General features: G+C 37.9%; 1 long non-coding RNA gene across 4 annotated transcripts in view; it reads left to right on the top strand.

Annotated features, from left to right (window-relative positions):
* The window catches only part of LOC149127085 (uncharacterized), a 152,475-nt gene that overhangs the window by 114,098 nt on the left and 15,004 nt on the right, over nucleotides 1-23,373 (top strand). The window contains exons 3-4 of one of the 4 annotated variants that reach the window (XR_016232588.1): nucleotides 9,030-9,130; nucleotides 14,431-14,660. The exons of 2 other annotated variants lie outside the window; for them this stretch is intronic. This is a non-coding gene — a long non-coding RNA (uncharacterized LOC149127085). Of the gene's footprint in view, nucleotides 1-9,029; nucleotides 9,131-14,430; nucleotides 14,661-23,373 lie in introns of those variants that run through there. One more of the 4 variants, XR_016232593.1, reaches the window with a different exon arrangement.

Below are 23,373 nucleotides of genomic sequence, written 5' to 3'. Positions count from 1 at the left end.
AGATTTATTAAAAAAATTGAAGATGTTGTCATTATTTACCTAGGAGAGAAAAGAAAGCAAGTGGCAAATATAATAATGGAGGCTACACAATAGGTATGATTATAATGGAAATCAATGAGGTCTAAATTATTCTGTATCTTATTATGAGGAAAAGGAACATTCTGAGGTGGAAAGGCAATAAATTAGAAGTAGATATTAACTATTTTAATACGCAGAGTAAGGGGTAGCCAAATAGTGATTGGAAGAAAGAAACAATTAATACTTAAACCCTGTTAAATATTTAATACTGAAAATCCTTGCAGCACTGTGAAAGAAATTTCTTTGAGATAATTGTTTGCATATAATGAGATAGGAACTATAATAAAGAACGTGTGCTTGGCGTTTAGAAGGCCACTGTAAGTTGACAATTTAAATGAAGACTTCTAAATTTGGAGGAAATTAATTCAAGAATGAGTTCCCAAGGTTTGTTTTTTTGACAGCCATGAAAGAATTCTAGTGCACCTGTTTAGAAGGCTTTTCCCTTTTATAAAATTATCTGCTGTTTTGTTTAGTTTTTTAGTAAGTAATTTGTGTGAATCCTTAATATAGCTGTCAATTTTTTTTCCATTTTAGCATTATAATGCTAATAGAGCAGTAAAAAAACATTTTTTTAGATCCAGTACCACCACACTTGACATGTATATACTCTCTGTTATGTATAACATCAGCTCTTCTATGGTAATACTTTCATAATTTTAGCTTCTTTGTATTAGAACTACACAATGTTTGCATGGAATGATCATATGGAGGTTAGAGAGATGTGTTATGATACGTTAGGCATTCTCCCTTGAATGGGTGGCAGCACATTGTAGATAAACTGCTGAATTAATAATTGAAAACTTAGAGGGATTACTTGCTAATCACTTTCTTGGCATTTTTAAGCTAAAAGTACTGAATTAAAATACTACAAGGTAAAATTAAAATGTGATAGGAAATGTATTCCCCTATCAGTTTTTTAAATTTCTATTTTCTGGTCCCGAATAAAACCCTTTGGTATCATTCATTCCAAAAAAAGAGGTTATGAGAATCTTGCTGGCTGCTCATTATTTTGATGTAACCACAAACAGAAGTTGGACTTTCAAAATATGAAATTTATTCATACTCAAAGCAATGCCAAGAAGTAATTCTGAATGTAAGATAAATACAAAAAAAGAATACAAGCCAATAAATAATTTTATTGTACTTATTATTTAATTCTACATGCTAACAAGGCAACCTTAAATTTGTAGTTGTAGGGGAAGTAATCATGTAGTATTTAAGTAGATTTCAGGGGCATGTGGTCCAAATTCTTTTTTTTAAATATTCAGCTTTCCTTTTTAAAAACAATTTTACCTACAAAAGGACCACAGGCTATGCCTATAAATATCTGTGTAAGTCAGACTGACATGAGGAGGCAGCCAACATATTAATGAATTCCATAAAATGCAAGGAAAAATATGAGGCAGTACGACTTAGAAGCAAGTCTTAAGACCGTACCTAAAAATCCACTTTCCTTCCAATTTACAAGGAAGATGTTAGTAAACTGGAAAAAGAAAAAAAATCTGGGAAGAAAACAATGTATTTTATAGAAATAAAGCTGTAAACAGTAGCAGCTATGCAATGACAGAAGGCCCTGAATGATACAGGTCTTTATACTGTCAAAAAAAAAAAAAAAAAAAAAGAATTTCAACAAATTGAGTTATGAAGGTTACACTGACTTTTGCTATTGGTTCATGAACTGGGCAGCATCCTGTCTACAAAATAGACAGGAACTTGACCAAGCAAGACAGAGCAGTTTTTATAAGGTAATTTGTGTCAGAATGAAGAAATAGTACCATCCAAAAAGCAGATTGGTCGCGGCTCACTAAGCTAATCCTCCGCCTTGCGGCATCGGCACACCAGGTTCTAGTCCCTGTCAGGGCGCCAGATTCTGTCCCGGTTGCCCCACTTCCAGGCCAGCTCTCTGCTGTGGCCAGGGAGTGCAGTGGAGGATGGCCCAGGTGCTTGGGCCCTGCACCCCGTGGGAGACCAGGAAAAGCACCTGGCTCCTGGCTCCTGCCATCGGATCAGCACGGTGCGCCGGCCGCAGCGCGCTGGCCGCGGCGGCCATTGGAGGGTGAACCAAGGGCAAAGGAAGACCTTTCTCTCTGTCTCTCTCTCTCACTGTCCACTGTGCCTGTCAAAAAAATAAAAAAATAAAATAAAAAAAAAGCAGATTGGTTACCATCAGGTTATATTACATTTTACTAAGGGCTAAAGCAGATGGTGGCTCAGTTTAACTGGACCCTTTTTGATTGGTATTTGTGCATCTCCTGTTTTGAAAAACTGACCTATGTGATGACTTTTAAATTTTTGTTAAAGTTACAATTTGTTTATTTAGCACTTAACAAAAGCAACTTCATGTTAGTTTGGCATGTTGGGATTTAATATAGGATCTCAGTTCAAAGCAATGGCCTTCTGTATATTTTATCCAACAAAATAAAGACCCTGAAACTGGAAGATATTGCGCCAAAGTTGTCAGTTCATCTTGAATTTTAAAATAAATGGAATCTCAAATTCTTTCTGTGTCTTTGCTTTTGTTTCTGGAAGTCTCTCATACATCAGTGTTCAAACACACATTCAAAGAAATATATACAAAAATATATTTTTAAAATCTTAACTGATCATAAACAAAAACAACAATTAAGATATCTGCACGTATACAGAGGGATTGATAGGATGACTAGATAAACATTTAGATAAGCATAGAATTGTGGCTATTTGCTGTTATTTTTCTTCTAGTATCTTGAAAGTTATTTATTTTCCTTTGACATGAAATTTATATGCAGTGATGTATTTGTAGGCCTTAAGTAGATAATTGTGTAAATTTTTAAAAATGTATGCCTCCCTGTTAGCAATACCCTAGTGAAGATATAGAATATTTCCTTGACATCAGTAATTTCCCTCACATCTCTTTCAGGTGAACCCATATGCCACATAAGCCACCACTCTGAGATTTCTGTCCCTCAGAATTAAGATTGCCTATTTTAGAATCTCATTATTTTGAAAGAAATGGCAGATTTAGTGGTACCTCTATTAGACACTGAATTCATATATGCATAGGTGTAACTTTTCTTTATCGATTGCTCTCCTGACCCTCCACCCCCATTAATGATTCCACTTTCCTTTATAATTATGTTTGCAGAAGTAACTTTAAATTATGTTTTCCTATCTGGTAACACAAGTCCACTCTTCACTTTTTTTTCCTAGTTATTGAATAACATTAGTATAAAATTAGTATATACCATTTTTAAAAATTTGTATGTATCTCATTAATACAACATTCTGAACATAGTAATTCTTCCCACCGTACCCACCCTCCCACCCATACTCCTGCCTTCCAGCTCCCCCTCCTGTTTTATCCAAGAAAAAAAAATAAAAAAGAATGAATGGAATAAAAAAACTAAAGGAACTGTTCCTCAACAGTCTGTACAAGGGTGGTCCTATGTTACTGCTTCTTGAAGGTGATTTTGCTTTTTCCCCCGCTTCCTCTTTTCCCTTCCTTCCTCCCCCTTCTTTCCTTTTAGAAACTTAATTTTTGTAAAGAGGAATCCAAGGATGATGCATCTTTTGTGAGCTCTTAGTTATAATTATAATTTATGAGATATAATAATATCCTCCATTTAATACACTAAAATGAAGTGATGCTTGAGAACAAGTTTTACTATTAAGTTTCATAGTACAACTCTTTGGGGATAGAGGTCCTGCACGGGAAGTTAGCACATAGTGACTCTTGTTGTTTAAGAATGACATCTTAAGAATGACATCAGTGCTCACCCAAGGCTCTTGACATGATCTGCCTTGACTATGGAAGTCTTTTGTATCCACTAGCTAGGAGAGGCAATACATAAAGTGAAAATTCTCATTTCTTCAGAGAAAAGTACATCCTTTGGTGGCCCCTTCTTTCTACTAGGATTTCACCCACAGGAGTTCCTTATGTAGGACATTTTTTTCCAGAGCATCTTGGCTTTCCATGCCTGAAAAGCTCCCCCTGGACTTTCCAGCCAGAGTGAAGTGCCTTAAGCGCTGATTCCGAGATTGGAGTGCTACTTAAACCAATTGTTATTCTCTGATTCTTCTGTATGGACTGCTTTCTATGTTGGAGCCTTCACTCCTTTTTAATTCTGGCTATTATTGTTTCCATACACTTAGTACTAGTAATATGATTACTTTATCACTTGATTCTATCTATATGGTCACCTTACCACTAATCCTATCCATTTGGCCTTTATAACACTTAAGCTGCTATTTTTATCTACCAGCTTAAGGGATTTTGGGGTCCTATGGCAAGTTGTTTAGTTGTACCCTTAGAAGTGATTCCATAGGAGAGTATGTAGGGCTATACTGCTTTGTGGTTATGAACTTCATATGTTTCAAAATTACAGCTTTTGGATCTTGGTAATTCTTCTCACTGTGCCCTCCCTCTCATGCACATTCCCAACTGCTCCTCTTCACTTTCTCATTCTCACTCTTATTCTTTACTAAGATATATTTTCAATTAACTTTATACATATATGATTAACTCTATGTTAAGTATAGAATTAAATGATTCAGGTGAAAGAGAAAAAGGTTAAGAAAATATTAAAGGAAGAGATAATCCAAAATATAGAATAAAAAGCTGTTCCTCAACAGTCAAGAGAAGGGCTGTTCAAAATCATTGCTTCTCATACTATCTATTTCATAATATATCTTCTCATAATATATCTTCTCATAATATATCTTCTCATAGTAACTAATAGAGTACATTTTTGGTACTCTATTAGTTATTGCAGGTCAGGAAGAACATATGGAATTTGTACCTTTGAGACTGGCTTATTTCACTAAGTATGCTATTTTCCACTTTCATCTATTTTGCTGCAAATGACCAGACTTCGTTTTTATTTTCACTGCTGTGTAGCATACCATGGTGTATAGATCCCATAATTTCTTTATCCAGTCTTTACTTGATGGGTATTTGGATTGATTCCATGTCTTTGCTATTGTGCATTGAGCTGCAATAAACATAGAGTTGCAGATAATGCTTTTGTATGCTGCTTTAATTTCCCTTGGGTAGATTCTCGGAGTTGGATGGCTGGATCATATGGTAGGTCTATGTTCAGACCAATGTGCTTTCTCCACACTGTCTTCCATAGTGGCTTTACCAGCTAACATTTCCGTTAGGGTGGCTTTTTCCCCACATCCTCACCAGCATTTGTTGTTGATTGCTGTATGAAAGCCATTCTAACTGGGGGTGAGGTGAAAACTCATTGTGGTCTTGATCTGCATTTCTCTGACAGGTTGCTATTCTGAGCATTTTTTCATGTGTCTGTTGGCCATTTGGATTTCCTCTTGTGAAAAATATCTGTTTAAATCTTTGGCCCATCTCTTAACTGGGTTGTTTTGTTGTTGTTGTAGAGTTTCTTTTTCTTTAAGATTTTATTTATTAATTTGAGAGGTAGAGTTACAGATGGAGAGACAGAGAGAAAGGTATTCCATCTGTTGGCTTACTCCCCAAATGGCCGTGATAGCCAGAGCTGAGCCAATCAGAAACCAGGAGCCAGGAGTCTCCTCTAGGCTTCCCACATGGGAGCAGGGGCCCAAGCACTTGGGCCATCTGCCACTGCTGTCCCTGACCATTAGCAGAGAGCTGGATCAGTAGAGGAGCAGCTGGGACTAGAACCAGTGCTTTTATGGGATACTGGTGCCACAGAGAGGATTAACCAACTGCACCACAGTGCTGGCCCCAGTTGTGGGGTTTCTTGATGTCTTTATATATTCTGGTTATTAATCCTTTATCAGTTGTATAGTTTGCAGATATTTTCTTCCATTCTGTCCATTGTCTCTTCACTTTCCTGATTATTTTTTTTACAATGCAGAAGCTTCTCAATTTGATGGAATCCCATATGTCGATTTTGGCTTTAATTGCCTGTGCCTCTGGGATCTTTTCCAAGAACTCTTTGTCTATGGTAATGTCTTGTAGGGTTTCCCCAGTGTTCTCTTATAATTTGATGGTGTTGGGTCATAGATTTAGGTCTTTAGACCATTTTTATTGGATTTTGGTGAAAAGTAAAGGTCTTGCTTCATGCTTCTGCCTGCAGCAATCCAGTTTTCCCAGCACCATTTGTTGAAGAGACTGTCCTTACTCCAGGGATTGATTTTAGCTCCTGTATCAAAGGTTGTAGGTGTTTGGATTGATTTCAGGTGTTTCTATTCTGTTCCATTGGTCTATCCATTTGTTTTTGTACCAGTACCAGGCTGTTTTGATTATAACTGCCCTGTAGTATGTCTTGAAATCTTGTATTGTGATGCTTTCAGCTTTGTTTTAGTTGTATAAGATTGCTTTAGGGCATGGCACTGTGGCACAGTGGATTAAAGCCCTGTCCTGAAGTGCTGCCATCCCATAGGGGCACTGAATCAAGTCCCAGCTGCTCCTCTTCCTACCCAGCTCTCTGCTGTGGCCTGGGAGAGCAGTGGAGGATGGCCCAAGTCCTTGCGCCCCTGCACCCATGTGGGATACCTGGAGGAAACTGCTGGCTCCTGGCTTGGGATTGGCGTAGCTCCTGCTGTTGTGGCCATCAGGGGCTTGAACCAGTGGGTGGAAGAGCTCTCTCTCTCTACCTTTCTCTATATCTCTGTATTTCAAATAAATAAAATAAATAAATAAAACATTGCTTTAGCTATTTGGCATCCTTTGTGTTTTCATATGAATTTCAACATATTTTTTTCTATATCTGAGAAAAATGTCTTCGGTATTTTGAATGGGATTGCATTGAATCTGTAAATTGCTTTCAGTAGTATGAACGTTTTGATGATATTGATTCTTCTAATCCATACTAAGTGCACAGTGACTCCTGTTGTTGACTTAACAAATTGACACTCTTGTTTATGGCATCAGTAATCACCCTAGGCTCTTGTCATGAGCTGCCAAGGCTATGGAAGTCCCCTGAATTCACTGACTCTGATCATATTTAGACAAGGCCATGGTCAAAGTAGAAGTTCTCTCCTCCCTTCAGAGAAAGGTACCTCCTTCTTTGATGACCCGTTCTTTCCACTGGGATCTCACTCGCAGACATCTTTCATTTAGTTTTTTTTTTTTTTTCCCCAGAGTGTCTTGGCTTCCCATGTCTGAAATAGTCTCATGGGCATTTCAGCCGGATCCGCATGCCTTAAGGGCTGATTCTGAGGCCAGAGTGCTGTTTAGGACATCTGCCATTCCATGGGTCTGCTGTGTATCTCACTTCCCATGTTGGATCATTCTCTCCCTTTTTGATTCTATCAGCTAGTAGTTGCAGACACTATTATTGTTTATGTGATCCCTTTGGTTCTTAGTCCTATCAATATGATCAGTTGATCAGAAATTGATCACTGGGACTAGTGAGATGGTATTGGTACATGCCACCTTGATGGGATTGAATTGGAATCCCCTGGTATGTTTCTAACTCTACCGTTTGAGGTAAGTCAGCTTGAGCATGTCCTGAATTGCACATCTCTTCCCTCTCTTATTCCTACTCTTATATTTAACTGCAATCACTTTTCAGTTAAGTTTCAGCACTTAAGAAGAATTGTGTATTGATTACAGTATTCAACCAAAAGTATTAAGTAGAACAAACAAAAAAAATACTAAGAGGGATAACATATCAAGTTGCTCATCAACAGTCAGGGTGAGGGCTGATCAAGTCACTGTTTCTCCTAGTGTTCATTTCACTTTAACAGGTTTCCTTTTTGGTGCTCAGTTAGTTGTCACCTATCAAGGAGAACAAGTGGTATTTGTCCCTTTGGGATTGGCTTATTTCACTCAGCATAATGTTTTCCAAAATCCTAACAGGGATCACTTTTCAGTTAAAATTTAAACACCTAAGAATAATTGTGTGTTAATTACAGAGTTCAACCAATGGTACTAGAATGAAAAAAATACTAAAATGGATAAAGTATTATGTTGTTCCTCGACAGTCAGGACAAGAGCTGATCAAGTCACTGTTTCTCATAGTGTCCATTTCATTTCAACAAGCTTCAACTTTGGTGCTCAGTTAGTTGTCGCTGATCAGGGAGAACATATGATATTTGTCCCTTTGGGACTGGCTTAATTCACTCTGCATGATGTTTTCCAAATTCCTCCATCTTGTTGCAAATGACCGGGTTTTGTTGTTTTTGACTGCTGTATAGTTTTATTTAGAGTACATGTCCCATAATTTCTTTATCCAGTCAAAAACCAGCTTTTTGTTTTGTTGATCTTTTGTATTGCTTTATGGGTTTTGATTTTGTTGATTTCTTATCTAATTTAATTTTTTTTCTCCTACTCTTTTGAATTTGGTTTGCTGTTGTTTTTATAGATCCTTGAGACGCGTGGAAAACTCATTTATTTGATGCTTTTCCAGTTTCTTTTTTTTATTATTTGACAGGTAGAGTCATAGACAGTGAGAGAGAGACAGAGTGAAAGGTCTTCCTTCTGTTGGTTCACTCCCCAAATGCCACGATGGCCAGTGCTGCGCCAATCTGAAGCCAGGAACCCGGTGCTTCTTCCTGGTCTCCCATGCGGGTACAGGTGCCAAAGCACTTGAGCTATCCTCCACTTTCCTCCTGGGCCACAGCAGAGAGCTGGACTGGAAGAGAAGCTACTGGGACTAGAACCCAGTGCCCATATGGGATGCCGGTGCATCAGGTGGAGGACTAACCAAGTGAGCCATGTCGCCAGCCCTCTAGTTTCTTGATGTAGTCTCCAATTACTAAATACTTTCATCTTAACACTGCTTTTCGTGTATCCCATAAGTTTTGGTATGTTGTATTTTCATTTGTTTCTAGAAGTTTTATGATTTCTCTTTTGTTTTCTCATATGACCCATTGTTTGTTCAGGAGCACATTGTTCCATTTCCATGTGTTTTCCTATGTTCTGCGGATTCCTGAGTTGTTGATTACCAACTTAATTTCTTGTGGTCAAATATGCAAAGTATGATTTCAATTTTTTTTAAATTTCTGTCACATGCTTCATGGCCTAGCACGTGGTCTATCCTGGAGAAGTTCCATGCACTGATGAGAAAAAAGTTTATTCTGCATGCATTGAGCGGAAAGATCTGTAGCAATCTGTGGAGACTTTCCTGTAAGTATGTTTCCCTCTGTTATGAGTTGCTATGGTTCTGCATTTTGTGAGTAGGTACATGGAGCCCTACTTACTGGAGGCCAGCTTACTTCTCAATAGTGGTGGGGGCAGGTAAGAGCTTCTGATAGGCAGGGCTTCCTCTTGCTGTACAGCTTGTGTGGTGTGGGAAGAAATTCTTCGGAATTGTTGTGGCCCTCATTTTTGGGTGGGAGGTGAGCTGAGGTGACCCCTACCCCTCCCAGTGTGCATGGGAGGCATGAGAGGGAGCAGCCTGCTTGCATCCCCAAATGGAAACAAAGAAGTAAAATGGTTTCTCCAGGCTGGCTCAAGTCCTGGTGGGGTGAGGGGCTGGGAGGTTGGGAGGAAGGTGTCTGGCCTCCCTATTTCTTCCTTTATATTTTCTTTTTTCCCCTGAATGGATCTTCAGAAGCAGTTCACCAAGTTCTCCCATATGCTGCTATTGTGGACTCAGATTCCCCTCCCACATTGTCTGCTGGGTGTTGGCGCGCACCACCATGGTCCCATCCTCCACCTTTTCTTTTTCCTATTTGCGCTTTTGGCTTGGACCTGGACCATCTCTGTTGTTCTCATTGGGTTTCTCATTGTGAATTTTGTAAGGATTTATCTCAGACATGTATCTTCTCCTTTTAATTATTAATTTTGCCCAGCATGATTCAGATTGTCCTGTTGCTATTCCATGATCTTAGAACCTCTTTCAGTATGTATCACTCTAAAGGAGACTTGTAGAAAATATTGTTGGTATACAATTAAATGCACAGATTAAATTTTAATATATTTATATTTGCTATGGAAGACTGGATATGTACTCTATAGAATACTATACAGCAATAAAAAAACAATGAAATCTGGTCATTTACAACAAAAGGGGGAATCTGGAAAATATCATGCTCAGTGAAATAAGCAGTCCCAAAGGGACAAATATCATATGTTCTCCCTGATCAGTGACAACTAACTGAGCACAAAAGGGGAAACCTGTTGAAGTGAAATGGACACTATGAGAAACAGAAACTTGATCAGCCCTTGTCCTGACTGTTGATGAACAACTTAATACTTTATCCCTTTTAATATTTTTTGTCCTACTTAATACTATCAGTTGAAATCTGTAATTAACGCACAATTATTCTTAGATGTTTAAATTTAACTGAAAAGTGATCTCTATTAAATATAAGAGTGGGAATAAGAGAGGGAGGAGAGGTACAGTTTGGGACATGCTCAATCTGATCTATGCCAAAAATAGAGTTAGAAACGTGCTAGGGGATTCCAATTCAATCCCATCAAGGTGGCATATACCAATGCCATCTCACTAGTCCCAGTGATCAATTTCAGTTCACAATTGATCACACTGATAGGTCTAAGTGTCAAAGGGATCACATAAACAAGACTAGTGTCTGCGAATACTAACTGAAAGAATTTAGAAGGAGAGAACGATCCAACATGGGAAGTGAGATACACAGCAGACCCATAGAATGGCAGATGTCCTAAACAGCACTCTGGCCTCAGAATTAGCCCTTAAGGCATTTGGATCAGGCTGAAGAGCCCATGAGAGTATTTTAGGCATGGAAAGCCAAGACACTCTGGAAAAAATAAAAGAAGACCTAAATGAAAGATCTCTGAGAGGCCAGCATCACGGCTCAATAGGCTAATTCTCCACCTGTGGCGCCGGCACACCAGTTTCTAGTCCCGGTCAGGGCCCCAGATTCTGTCCCAGTTGCTCCTCTTCCAGTCCAGCTCTCTGCTGTGGCCCAGAATTGCAGTGGATGATGGCCCAGGTCCTTGGGCCCTGCACCCACATGGGAGACCAGGAGAAGCACCTGGCTCCTGGCTTTGGATCAGCGTGGTGTGCCAGCCGCAGCGGCCACTGGGGGTGAACCAACGGAAAGGAAGGCCTTTCTCTCTGTCTCTCACTGTCTACTCTGCCTGTCAAAAAAAAAAAAAACCAAAACACAACAAACAACAACAACAACAACAAAAGATCTCTGTGAGTGAGATCCCAGTGGAAAGAATGGGCCATCAAAATAGGAGGTACCTTTCTCTGAAGGGAGGAGAGAACATCCACTTTGACTATGACCTTGTCTAAATAAGATCAGAGTCGGCGAACTCTGCAGGCTCCCATAGCCTTGGCAACTCATGACAAGAGCCTAAGGTGATTACTGAGGCCATAAATAAGAGTGTCAAATTGTGAAGTCAACAACAGGAGTCACTGTGCACTTACTCCTCATGTAGGATCTCTGTCCTTAAAAGTGTTGTACAATGTGAATTAATGCTATAACTAGTACTCAAACAGTATTTTACACTCTGTGTTTCTGTGTGGGTGCAAACAGTTGAAATCTTTTTTCTTTCTTTCTTTCTTTCTTTTTTTTTTTTTTGACAAGCAGAGTGGACAGTGAGAGAGAGAGAGACAGAGAGAAAGGTATTCCTTTTCCGTTGGTTCACCCCCACAATGGCTGCTGCGGCTGGTGTGCTGTGGCAGGCATACCACGCTGATCCAAAGCCAGGAGCCAGGTGCTTCCCTTAGTCTCCCATGCGGGTGCAGGGCCCAAGGACCTGGGCCATCCTCCACTGTACTCCCGGGCCACAGCAGAGAGCTGGACAGGAAGAGGAGCGACTGGGACAGAATCCGGCCCCAACTGGGACTAGAACCCGGTGTGCCGGCGCCACAGGCAGAGGATTAGCCTATTGAGCTGCGTGCCAGCCGAAATCTTTTCTTTTTTTTTTCTTTTTTTTTTTTTTTTTTTTTTTTTTTTTTTTTTTTTTTTTTGACAGGCAGAGTGGACAGTGAGAGAGACAGAGAGAGAAAGGTCTTCCTTTTGCCGTTGGTTCACCCTCCAATGGCCGCCGCTGCAGCCGGCGCACCGCGCTAATCCGATGGCAGGAGCCAGGATCCAGGTGCTTTTCCTGGTCTCCCATGGGGTGCAGGGCCCAAGCACTTGGGCCATCCTCCACTGCACTCCCTGGCCACAGCAGAGAGCTGGCCTGGAAGAGGGGCAACCGGGACAGAATCCGGCGCCCCGACCGGGACTAGAACCTGGTGTGCCGGCGCCGCAAGGTGGAGGATTAGCCTATTGAGCCACGGCGCCGGCCTTTTTTTTTTTTGTTTGATCTTTTCTTAATATATACTAAATTGATCTTCTGTATATAAAGAGAATTGAAAATGAAATTTGATGCAAATAGAATGCGAGGGTTGCGAGTGGGAGGGAAGTTATGGGGGGAAAAAGCCATTGTAATCTATAAATTTACTTTGGAAATTTATATTTATTAAATAAAAGCTTAAAAAATATTTCATTACCATAAAAAGATTAAAAAAAGAAATTATTATGGTATACAATTAAATGTACAGATTAAATTTTAATATATTTATATTTTCTATGGAAGATTTGGATATGTTTCTCCACTGCTGCTGATAGTTTTTTTTTTAACCAATATTTTATTACGCTCTTCTCAGTCTTTCAAATTTGCTCTTCACATATTAGTTTTATTGGATTTTTAAAATGTCCCCTGAGGCTTTGTTTTGTAATTGGTGTTTTCTTAAAAATTTAAAAAACGGAAGATGGTTGACTCATGCAAAGTAATCACAGATTTATACTATTCTCTCTGCTGTTGTGCTTCCACCTCTGATCTTACTACAAAGAACTCTTTCATGTACGAAGCATCTTCTATGCACTTGCTGATAAATGGGATCTGGAAAATATGAAGATGGCTTTTAAATATCTAGTTCCTAACAAAGAGAAGCAGAGTAGAATGTTTATTTAATTTTTAAGTCCAGGCAGAAATCTGGAAACATGAAATGATAAAACATGTAAGGATACACAGAAAAAGCTGGTCCTGTGAAAAGACAGTAGCAAAAAGTGACACTGAATCATGAGTAACTGGGTGAAGATCTCTTGATATCTGCATCATATGTCAGGAAACAAAGTGACCTTTTCCTGGCACTGTGATTGAAGTCTGAGACCATACTTGACTGTCTGTTATACACTTACCAGGGTAGAATGCTGTAGTGATAGTGTGGCACTTACAATATTGCCACTATATAAGTGATTTAAACTGTTGTTCCTGTACTCCTAATTTAAATAGAATGATAGCTAAAAAAACAGAAAAGCCATAGTACTAATTCATTAACCCAGGAGTCCTATCAGGTGGAGAGAACATTTGAATGAGAGTTATCAGAATACCATTAATAGGAGGAATTCAGTGAAAGAACATTTCTGACAGCAAGTAGGAAGAGCATGAACAAAGATGAAAAAATAAACATACAATGTGTTATAGTATGAAAATTGAGACATGAAATTTGATTTTTAAGTTTAAAAATCTTATGGATAATGTGGAAAGAGTGCTTATTACAGAGCCCCGAATTATTGGCTTAGAAGAGGAGCCTAGCAGAAGTAGGAAAAGTGATAAAAATGCACACTGGAAATTGTGAGGGGGAAAGATGAGAGAATTAGAAGATTACAAAAATTAATTTAAAAATAACTGCCAGATCAAAAAGTAGGAATAATTAGATTTGAATAAAGCTAAAATAAAATAAAAGTTTGTTAGTGGATTAAATATATGCACGATATTTTAGGTAAGACTAATTATAAAATCACTGCAAAACCATATCCTAAAACAACATAAGCTTAAAGAAATAGAGATCATACTTGCTTCTGTAACAAAATCCTATAATTTAAAAGGGAAAGGTAATGAAATAAGTTGTTTCTTGGAGCTTTTATCTTTATCACAAATGGGGTGTTGAAAAAAGCAATAATCAAATAACAGCAAATATAACATACAACTGTTTAGGCTAATACCTGCAGATAATCAGTAATTTGGCAAATGTATCATATAAGTTGCAAACATGAGAAAAATTCTCTCCATCCAGTCAAAAAATGAATTAGAACATGGTGTCAATATAGAAATACAAAATGAGTGGAAGAATAAGCCCTTCTGAATTTATGCAAATGAAATATAGAATTTGAAATTGAGGTATTTTTTAAAAAAATATGGAATGCTTTACAAATTTATGTGTCATTGAGTTCTTAAGTGAAGTCATTATAAAATTCTTGTTAGGAGGAGACATTTAAGAAATAGAGCATCTTTTTTATTTTTTTACACTTTGTAGGTAGTCTTCGTGTAGTAATAGACAAGTAAAACACTTGTGTATCACCAGGAGGAAAGTAAATTAAAATGGATACAATTCTGTAGATTTGGGAATGGCAATGTGACGTAGCAGGTAAAACTGCCACTGGCAATGCTGCCATCCCTTATGAGCACCAGTTGATGACCCAGCTATTCTTCCAATCCAGCTCCCTGCTAATGGCCTGGGAAAAGCAGTGGAAGACGGCCCAAGTGTTTGGGCTCCTGCCACCCATGTGCGAGACCTGAAAGAAGTTCCTCACCCTGAGTCCTGGCTTCAGTCTGACATACTGCTGGCCATTGCAGCCAGTTGTGGGGAATAAACCAGCAGATAGAAGATTCTTTATCTCTGTCTCTCTCTCTCTCTCTCTCTCTCTCTCTCTCTCTCCCCCCTTCTCTATGTAACTCTGACTTTGAAATAAATAAACAAATCTTCAACAAAATTGTATATATTTTGTACTGCATAAAAAGATCTCATCTAATTTATGTATCAATCTTAATTTATGGTATCGTGGCCATACATATTATTGTGATCTCACAACAGTTATTATAACAAAATCACTATATGGTGATAACTTTCCAACAGATGTAAGTATAGTATATTGAGGAAATAGATATTTTTCTATTACCAGAAATCAGTTAAATGGTGTATAATGACATTCATGCTTTTGTGTCTGTCTTAGTCTGGTCAGCCTGCATAAGAGAATACTGAAGATGAGGTGGCTTAAAAACTGCTGGGATTGATTTCTTACTGTTCTGAAAGCTGGGAAGGTTAAGGTTAAAAGACTGACAGGTTCAGTGTCTGGTGAAGACCCACTTTTTGGTCGATTTATGTCTCTCATCTTGCTGTGTCCTAACATGACTTATAGACATGGGGTCTCTCTGAGGTGTCTTCATAAAAGTAAATCCCAACTTAGGAGGTTGATACCTAATGAATTCCTAAAGGCCCACCTGCTAGTACCATTATATACCAATATCAAAAAATGAGCTTTGTGAGATCACAAACATTAAGTCTACAATAGTCTACCCCTAGTTCCTTCAAATCCATGTCCCCTTCTCATGCAAAATACATCAATTCCACTCCAACAACTGCTAGATTCTTTTTTTCTTTTTTTTTTTAAACTTTTATTTAGTAAATATAAATTTCCTTGTTCCAACATCAACTTCAGACTTGAAGTACGAAATAACAAAGAAATCAGATGTGGGTAGGACTCCAGGTGATGATTCTTCTTGAAGCAAAGTTTTCTCCAGCTGTGAATTCGGGAAACCAAGCAAGCTACATGTTTTCGATATACATTAGACAGACTTAGGATGGACATTCCCATTCCAAAAAGGAGAAATAGGCCAGAAGAAAGCAGCTATGGGCCCCGCGTGAGTCCATAACTTAATGAAGCAAACAGTATCAAGCCTTAGTGCTCAAGAATAATGTGTCTCAGTTTTATGCGATGCCTTCCAGGCCCACTAGATACAAGGTCCTGTCCTCCCAGCATTGCCAGGCAGCAGTTGCATTCCCAGAGCTCTGTGTGGCCTTGTCCCCAAAACTTTGTTTGTTTCTTTTTTAACTTTTATTTAATGAATATAAATTTCCAAAGTACAGAATATGGATTACAATGGCTTCCCCCCCATAACGTCCTTCCCACCCACAACCCTCCCCTTATCCACTCCCTCTCCCCTTCCATTCACATCAAGATTCATTTTTGATTCTCTTTATATACAGAAGATCAGTTGAGCATACATTAAGTAAAGATTTCAACAGTTTGCTCCCACACAGAAACATAAAGTGAAAAATACTGTTTGAGTACTAGTTATAGCATTAGATCTCAATGTACAGCACACTAAGGACAAAGATCCTACATGAGGAGTAAGTGCACAGTGACTCCTGTTGTTGACTTAACAAATTGACACTCTGGTTAATGGCATCAGTAATCACCCTAGGCTCTTGTCATGAGTTGCCAAGGCTATGGAACCCCCCTGAGTTCACTGACTCTGATAATTTTTAGACAAGGCCATGGTCAAAGTGGAAGTTCTCTCCTCCCTTCAAAGAAAGGTACCTCCTTCTTTGATGACCCGTTCTTTCCACTGGGATCTCACTCACAGAGATCTTTCATTTAGTTTTTTTTTTTTCCCCCAGAGTGTCTTGGCTCTCCATGCCTGAAATACTCTCATGGGCTTTTCAGCCGGATCCACATGCCTTAAGGGCTGATTCTGAGGCCAGAGTGCTGTTTAGGACATTTGCCATTCTATGGGTCTGCTGTGTATCTCACTTCCCATGTTGGATCATTCTCTCCCTTTTTGATTCTATCAGATAGTATTTGCAGACACTGTTCTTATTTATGTGATCCCTTTGGTTCTTAGTCCTATCATTATGATCAATTGTGAACAGAAATTGATCACTGGGACTAGTGAGATGGCATTGGTACATGCCACCTCGATGGGATTGAATTGGAATCCCCTGGTATGTTTCTAACTCTACTGTTTGAGGTAAGTCAGCTTGAGCATGTCCCGAATTGCACATCTCTTCCCTCTCTTATTCCCACTCTTATATTTAACAGCGATCACTTTTTAGTTAAATTCTTGCCAATAGAATGCAACAACACATCAGAAAGATCATCCACCCAGACCAAGTGGGATTTATCCCTGGTATGCAGGGATGGTTTAATGTGCACAAAACAATCAATGTGATACACCACATTAACAGACTGCAGAAGAAAAACCATATGATTATCTCAATAGACGCCGAGAAAGCATTTGATAAAATACAACACCCGTTCATGATGAAAACTCTAAGCAAACTGGGTATGGAAGGAACATTCCTCAATACAATCAAAGCAATCTATGAAAAACACACGGCCAGCATCCTATTGAATGGGAAAAAGTTGGAAGCATTTCCACTGAGATCTGGTACCAGACAGGGATGCCCACTCTCACCACTGCTATTCAATATAGTTCTGGAGGTTCTAGCCAGAGCTATTAGTCAAGAAAAAGAAATTAAAGGGATACAAATTGGGAAGGAAGAACTCAAACTATCCCTCTTTGCAGATGATATGATTCTTTATTTAGGGGACCCAAAGAACTCTACTAAGAGACTATTGGAACTCATAGAAGATTTTGGCAAAGTAGCAGTGTATAAAATCAATGCACAAAAATCAACAGCCTTTGTATACACAGACAATGCCATGGCTGAGGAAGAACTTCTAAGATCAATCCCATTCACAATAACTACAAACACAATCAAATACCTTGGAATAAACTTAACCAAGGACGTTAAAGGTCCCCAAAATTTTGAACAGAGGCTACCTGTTCCCCCAATCCACGTTTTGAAACCCAGTATACAACACCTAGGGTCTCTGAATCACCATCAGGGTCATCCTTCCTTTGTCTTCAAACTTAGGGGAAGTCTGAATAGCAATAGAATCCCATCTCATAAAATCCAAGAAGTTTAAAAACCTTCCTTCTTTCCTTCCTCTCGCCTTCCTTCTCCTTCAGATTAGCAGTTTTCCTGCTGAGTAGGCTAATTGAGTCTAATGTCCTTACCAAAGGGATTCTTGGCCATGCTCTCTGCACAGGTTACTGAGAGTGGTGGTTTTCCAAAATTCTTGAAACTCTCTTTTTCCATGAAATTTTCTCTTATCTTTTTCCCACTATCTTATATTTCCCGGTGTCTTATAACTAATGACTTCTTTTCATTAAATACATTCCTGGTGAAAGTGTATTTTCTAATACCATGTTTGACTGGTAATTGACTCATGAAATAGTGTTGAAAATCTTTAACTTGCTTATACCAATACATTTATTTGTTACGGTTTTTATTGCTGTTTTTTTATTGTTTTATGCCTAGAATGGTGCTAGGTGATTCCACATACGAAGTAATTCCCATTACAAGCCTGAAGCATGGGCAGCATAGTCATTGTTTTTAAGCATGAAAAAACTATGAATCAAAGGGTGTAAATAATATTTCAAGCCAACTGACATTATGAGCAAATATTTAAACCCAAATCATTCTGTATTGAAATTCTTTATCCTATAGATAGATATAAAGTAATGCTTCTTAAAAATGGGCTCACCTAGGAAAGATAGATAATTTCATTTTTGTTTTTATAAATTATATTGAGATCATCCATAGTTAAGAATATTTTCCTAAGTATTATATTTTGCATAACTTGAATTGCTATTACTATTATTCCAAATTATTTTTGATAATTTTTATGTAGCTTTATCCAACCCCTCATTTTCCTGTTATTTTAACTGTGAAGAAATTTCTACTAACCACATCAGACAATTAACACCTCTTTAATATAACATATTGTGAATTGATTTATGGTGACAAGAGGACATGGTAACAAACTAATTAACGGAACAAAATTGATTCTTACTCAATAAATATTTAAGGGGAAATAAAATTTAGTGATAAGAATACTGAAATGGCTTGATGTTCAGCCAAATGAAATACAGACTGAGAGGAGATAGCTAATTGTGTAGCTAATGTAAGTTAAATGTTTCTTCTTTTGGCAGTCACAAGTAAAGATGACATTAAAGGAAATGCATGGACTTGTTAAAGTTCCTTTAATGATATATTAACACCTTTACAATATTATTGCTCAGAAATCTTTTGGTGAACCCATTTCAAAAAAGCTTTAGTAAAATAAACATTATGAGAAGAGGAACTGACTTTCTTCTGTATCTGGAAGTATGAAGTCCATCATCATTAACCATAGTCAGACACAAGAACTCATAAATATTTTAGTGTTTTAGTTTTACTTATAGTTTGGTTCTGCTTCTGATTGTGTTCCTGACACTATTGTTTGGTCTCTCTATTTGGCAAAATATTGGCTGACTCATCAGAGATATTTCTCACTCATCTCCAACCTCCAACTCACCATAGCAACCAGGGTGGCATATCCATATGTCAATCTGACAAGGATATTGAATAATCTCATTTGATTTCAAATAAATCTATTTATATAGCAAATATTTATATAACACATTGATTACAGGCACTCATGTAAGTGTTGCAAACATTGATCAATCCTGGTAAAAAAGATGTATTAATATTATCTTCTTTTTGCCCCTGTAGGAGTTGAGGCACAGAGAGATTAGTCACATCTAGAACAGTATTCCCTGTGTTGTTGGGAAACCCATCTTGGTGAATTCTCAGAGGACCTATACTTTATTATGGTGGTCAGGCTGAAAATCTACACAGACTACATCTTCTGGGTGTAGTTGAGATTGCTAATAATTGGTGGATAGGTCACAGTTCTGCTATAGCCAGTGACTCAAAATGTACACCTAGTTTTGGCTTCTAACACCTACAATCTCCTAGAATGAAAATGATCAACAAATTGTTCTAGAGTTTCATTGCAGAAAATCTTGAACAGGGACATGTACCCTGACTCAGTGCAGCATGGGCATGAATCCTACATTCTCATGCAATGCCAGATACTGAGACGAAAGACCTGTGATGCTGACTCAGAAGACTGCCACTGTAGGCTCTTGGCAAAGGCATCCTTTTTAATTGTCATTACCCTTCCCAAGACTGGTTCTCGGAATAATTGAAGGATCCTACTTTCCTGCTCCAGGTATCTGAAGAGGTATTCATCTGGAGACTAGGCTATACCTATCAGCAATCTGTTGTGGAAACAAGTATATGCAACTACTGCAGCCAGTTGAGGTTACTATTTCCCCACAAGGATTAGTAGATTGGGCATTGGAATGGCAATGCTGAAACTCATGCAAGTTGAGTAGCTAGAGGAGTTCTTGCACAGGGAGAGGGAGGCAGGGAGGGAGGGAGGGAGAGAGAGAGAGAAAATGGAGTGAATTTTCTGAGAAAATCAGAGTTGGAGAAAGTTTGTGTTCCCCCCCCCGCCGCAAGAGTAGGACAGAACATACATGACTACTAGTAGTGCTTTTCCATTCCCCAGGAAACGTGCCTTTACTTTGGTTTCCATGATATCTCTTGCAATTCTAAGGGACACTTTCAATGAACCTTATTTGAAATGACTTCTATGCCTTACAAAGACATCTGGTTAGCAGAATAAGAGGATTCATAATCACTTTGTAATCTTCTTGCAGAGTTCCAGTCATTCCACCATAATTACAACTGCTTGTCCTCTGTAAAGTCTTTCCATTTTCTTGAGAACTTTCAGGAACTAAACTGAATGCAACAGTTAGCAGACAACAGACTTACCAATTGCTGAAGGACTTTCTCCGCCCTGCTCCTGGGCCTTTGTGTATGAAACCCTAAATTACTTCTGTGCCTTTGGATCACTATATCCTATTTCAAGTGCATTTTGACATTTCAGATATTTCCTTAGTTTTCTCTGACATTTCAAAAACAACTGGCCATTGATTTTTTTTCATTAGTTATGTCCCTCAAGCCCATGTGACACTCAGTGCCTGATCCAGAGCACCCTATATTAAAATATAACAGCCGCCAAGCTGCAAGGGCAGGTCTGGATCAACCCTCCTTCATTCATTCTTTTTCATGATGTGGTAAACATTTTCCTGCCACAAAGCTGAAAAGCTTCTGGAATCACAGCGCCTACGGGGAATGCAGTTTGAGAGTGCCACCATGGTGAATAGCAGAGATATGCTCTGATGAGTAGTGTCTCTTCACTAATGATAACTTAACAAAGGGTAATGGGAGGTGTTCATGTAGGATAATGAGTATTTATGTGCTGCTTTTAGCTAAAGACACTCGTTATCATTTATGGGAAAATCATCTTTGGAAAAACAATCAAAGTAACAAAGTAACAGCTGATGGCTAACAAAGCTGCAGAGTCAGATCTGATAAGCCCCTTATTAAGATAGTGACTTAATATTTTTGGCACACATTAAAATTATATTTCTTATATGTGATTCTAGTGAAGGAATATCACTTTGTGTCACAGGTAGAATTCAGAGCTTTATGGTCTTAAATTCATTTTGAATTTATAAATTATTTCTTATTAATTCCTTTAAATATTTTTAAAAACTAACCTTACTGATGAACACAAACATAATTGAAGATAACAGAAAAAGAAATGTTTCTTTTTAAATGCATACTGGCAGTGTTTCAAGGAAAAATTTCTAGTTGATCTATTTCCAGATCAAGACATTTGTTCTCATGAATTAACCCAAATTTTCCTCTTGAAAACCAGCTGTGCTTATAGTGAGTTGGTAGCTTAGATTAATTCATTTATTTTTGTACCTGAGAGGTGCAAAAAAAGGGAAAGATGAGGAAACAGAGAGATTTAAAATGACTTATCTTTAGGTCACACACAAGAATGAAAAATAGAAACCCAACCATTTATAAGGATCATGGCCTACATGAACATGGTATTTGCTGTGGACCTGAACCCATATTTTATGTACCCTATGAAAACTTATAAAGCAACCAAGTTGCTTAAACAGGTATATTTCCTCAAGGTTAATTTCTTAAGTTGTAATGTATAAAAGTAATACTTTCCTGGTAGGGTTGTTAGGTTAGATGGACTGTTATAAAAGAAAGGTCCTATAAAATACTTGAGACTTGGTATTTAAAATATTTTGTAATTTTAAGTGGCTCATTAAACATTTCATTGTTTTCAAGAGTCCAAATCTTTTCTATAGTAATGGATTTCCATTGTGAAAAAAAAAATCAGCAGAAATGCAGTAGCTATACATATCCATGCACATACACACACATAAAATATATATTCTCAACTTTCTGAAACATTTGATGATTTTTATCCATGGTTTATATTCTATTTACTTGATTGAAATTGTAATTTTCTTTCTGAATTTTAGTTCCTTATTTCATTCTTTGAGGATTTTTCTATAAATCTGTAAAGGATTTGTTTTAATATTATGCAACCAAAGATTTCCTGTAAAAAATCATACGATATTATTACTTTACTTACTATACAAACAGTAACTGTTTAAAATCTGTTGTAATGAAGACAGTTTATTACAACTAAATGTCCCCACTATTGGTGTAATAATTTATTAACTCAGATGAATACTATTGAAATCATTAGAATGTCATCTCTTATATTTGATAGCTAACATCTGGACTGACATTTATGACATCAGCACTACAGGATGCAAAAGCCATATGTTTCAACTTCACACAACTGAATTTCTGGGCAATTGAAACCAACTGGGATAGCTTGAGCGACATTTTAAAATTATTTCTTTCCTCTGAGTGGTTTTCATTTAATCAAAATAATACTCTGGGTTTTATCTTAGGCCCTGAAGTCTTTTGAGAGAACATGGCTAACAAGACATGCGTCCTTTTATACTATTTTCATTTGCTAATGTCATGGGATTGTTTTCACAGTGACCACATTGAGTTTATTCAAGGAAATTAAATGCAGCCGGAGGAAAAACAGTGGTTAAAAAAAAATCAAGGAAAAGAAAAAAAAAAAAAGGCTGGTAACGGAAATAAAATATTGCCCAAAAGGGGCTTTGGGCAAAATAGACTTATCATTTTTGTCAGACATTGTTAAGGTAGCTATTTGGAGCATTGTCTGTGGAGAGTATGCTCATGTTTAAGGCCAGTAATGAAGTCGGCTACCTGTGGGAACACCTTCCACGGTCTGCTTCTAGCTATACCCGTAGGTCTACTTCTTGGTCTATTACCAGTGAAATAAGCTTACTTTTCTCTCACAGGCTCCACTGACTTAGCCTGTGTTACTTTATCCATGTGCCTGCCAATCTGTTCTATTCCTTGTGGTTTAGTTTCAATCTTTAAGACAGAATGGATAAATTCTAATTCTTTTAAAATCATGCTCCTGTACCACCACCCATCCCACTTACATTCCTTTTGAATGAATGATTGCCTTTTGTTTTGCCATTTTGGTAGTCTGAGAAAATTTAAAGCCTTCCCACTGCCTTGTTTATTCTCTTTACTTCAGGAACTTGAGGAATTACTATAGCAAGAGTTGGGAAATCCACAGAGTCCACTAAGAAAAAGACTTCGGTCATAAATCTGTTTATTTCCTAATTTCCATAAGCATCAACTTTGACCAGTTACATCAATTCAGTGTCATTTTCTGTTGATCTCTGAATGATGTCTATTTTTTCTTTTCCCAATACAGAATTAGGTGCACTGATAAATTGCTAAATAGGATCCATTTAAGGACAAATTTAAAGAA

This window comes from Oryctolagus cuniculus, chromosome 4, assembly GCF_051225735.1.
Source record: "Oryctolagus cuniculus isolate XC-2025 breed Fujian yellow rabbit chromosome 4, ASM5122573v1, whole genome shotgun sequence".
Taxonomy (NCBI): Eukaryota; Metazoa; Chordata; class Mammalia; order Lagomorpha; family Leporidae; genus Oryctolagus; species Oryctolagus cuniculus.
The sequence above is the reverse complement of the archived record's forward strand: the minus strand, read 5'-3'. Positions and strand labels throughout refer to the sequence as shown.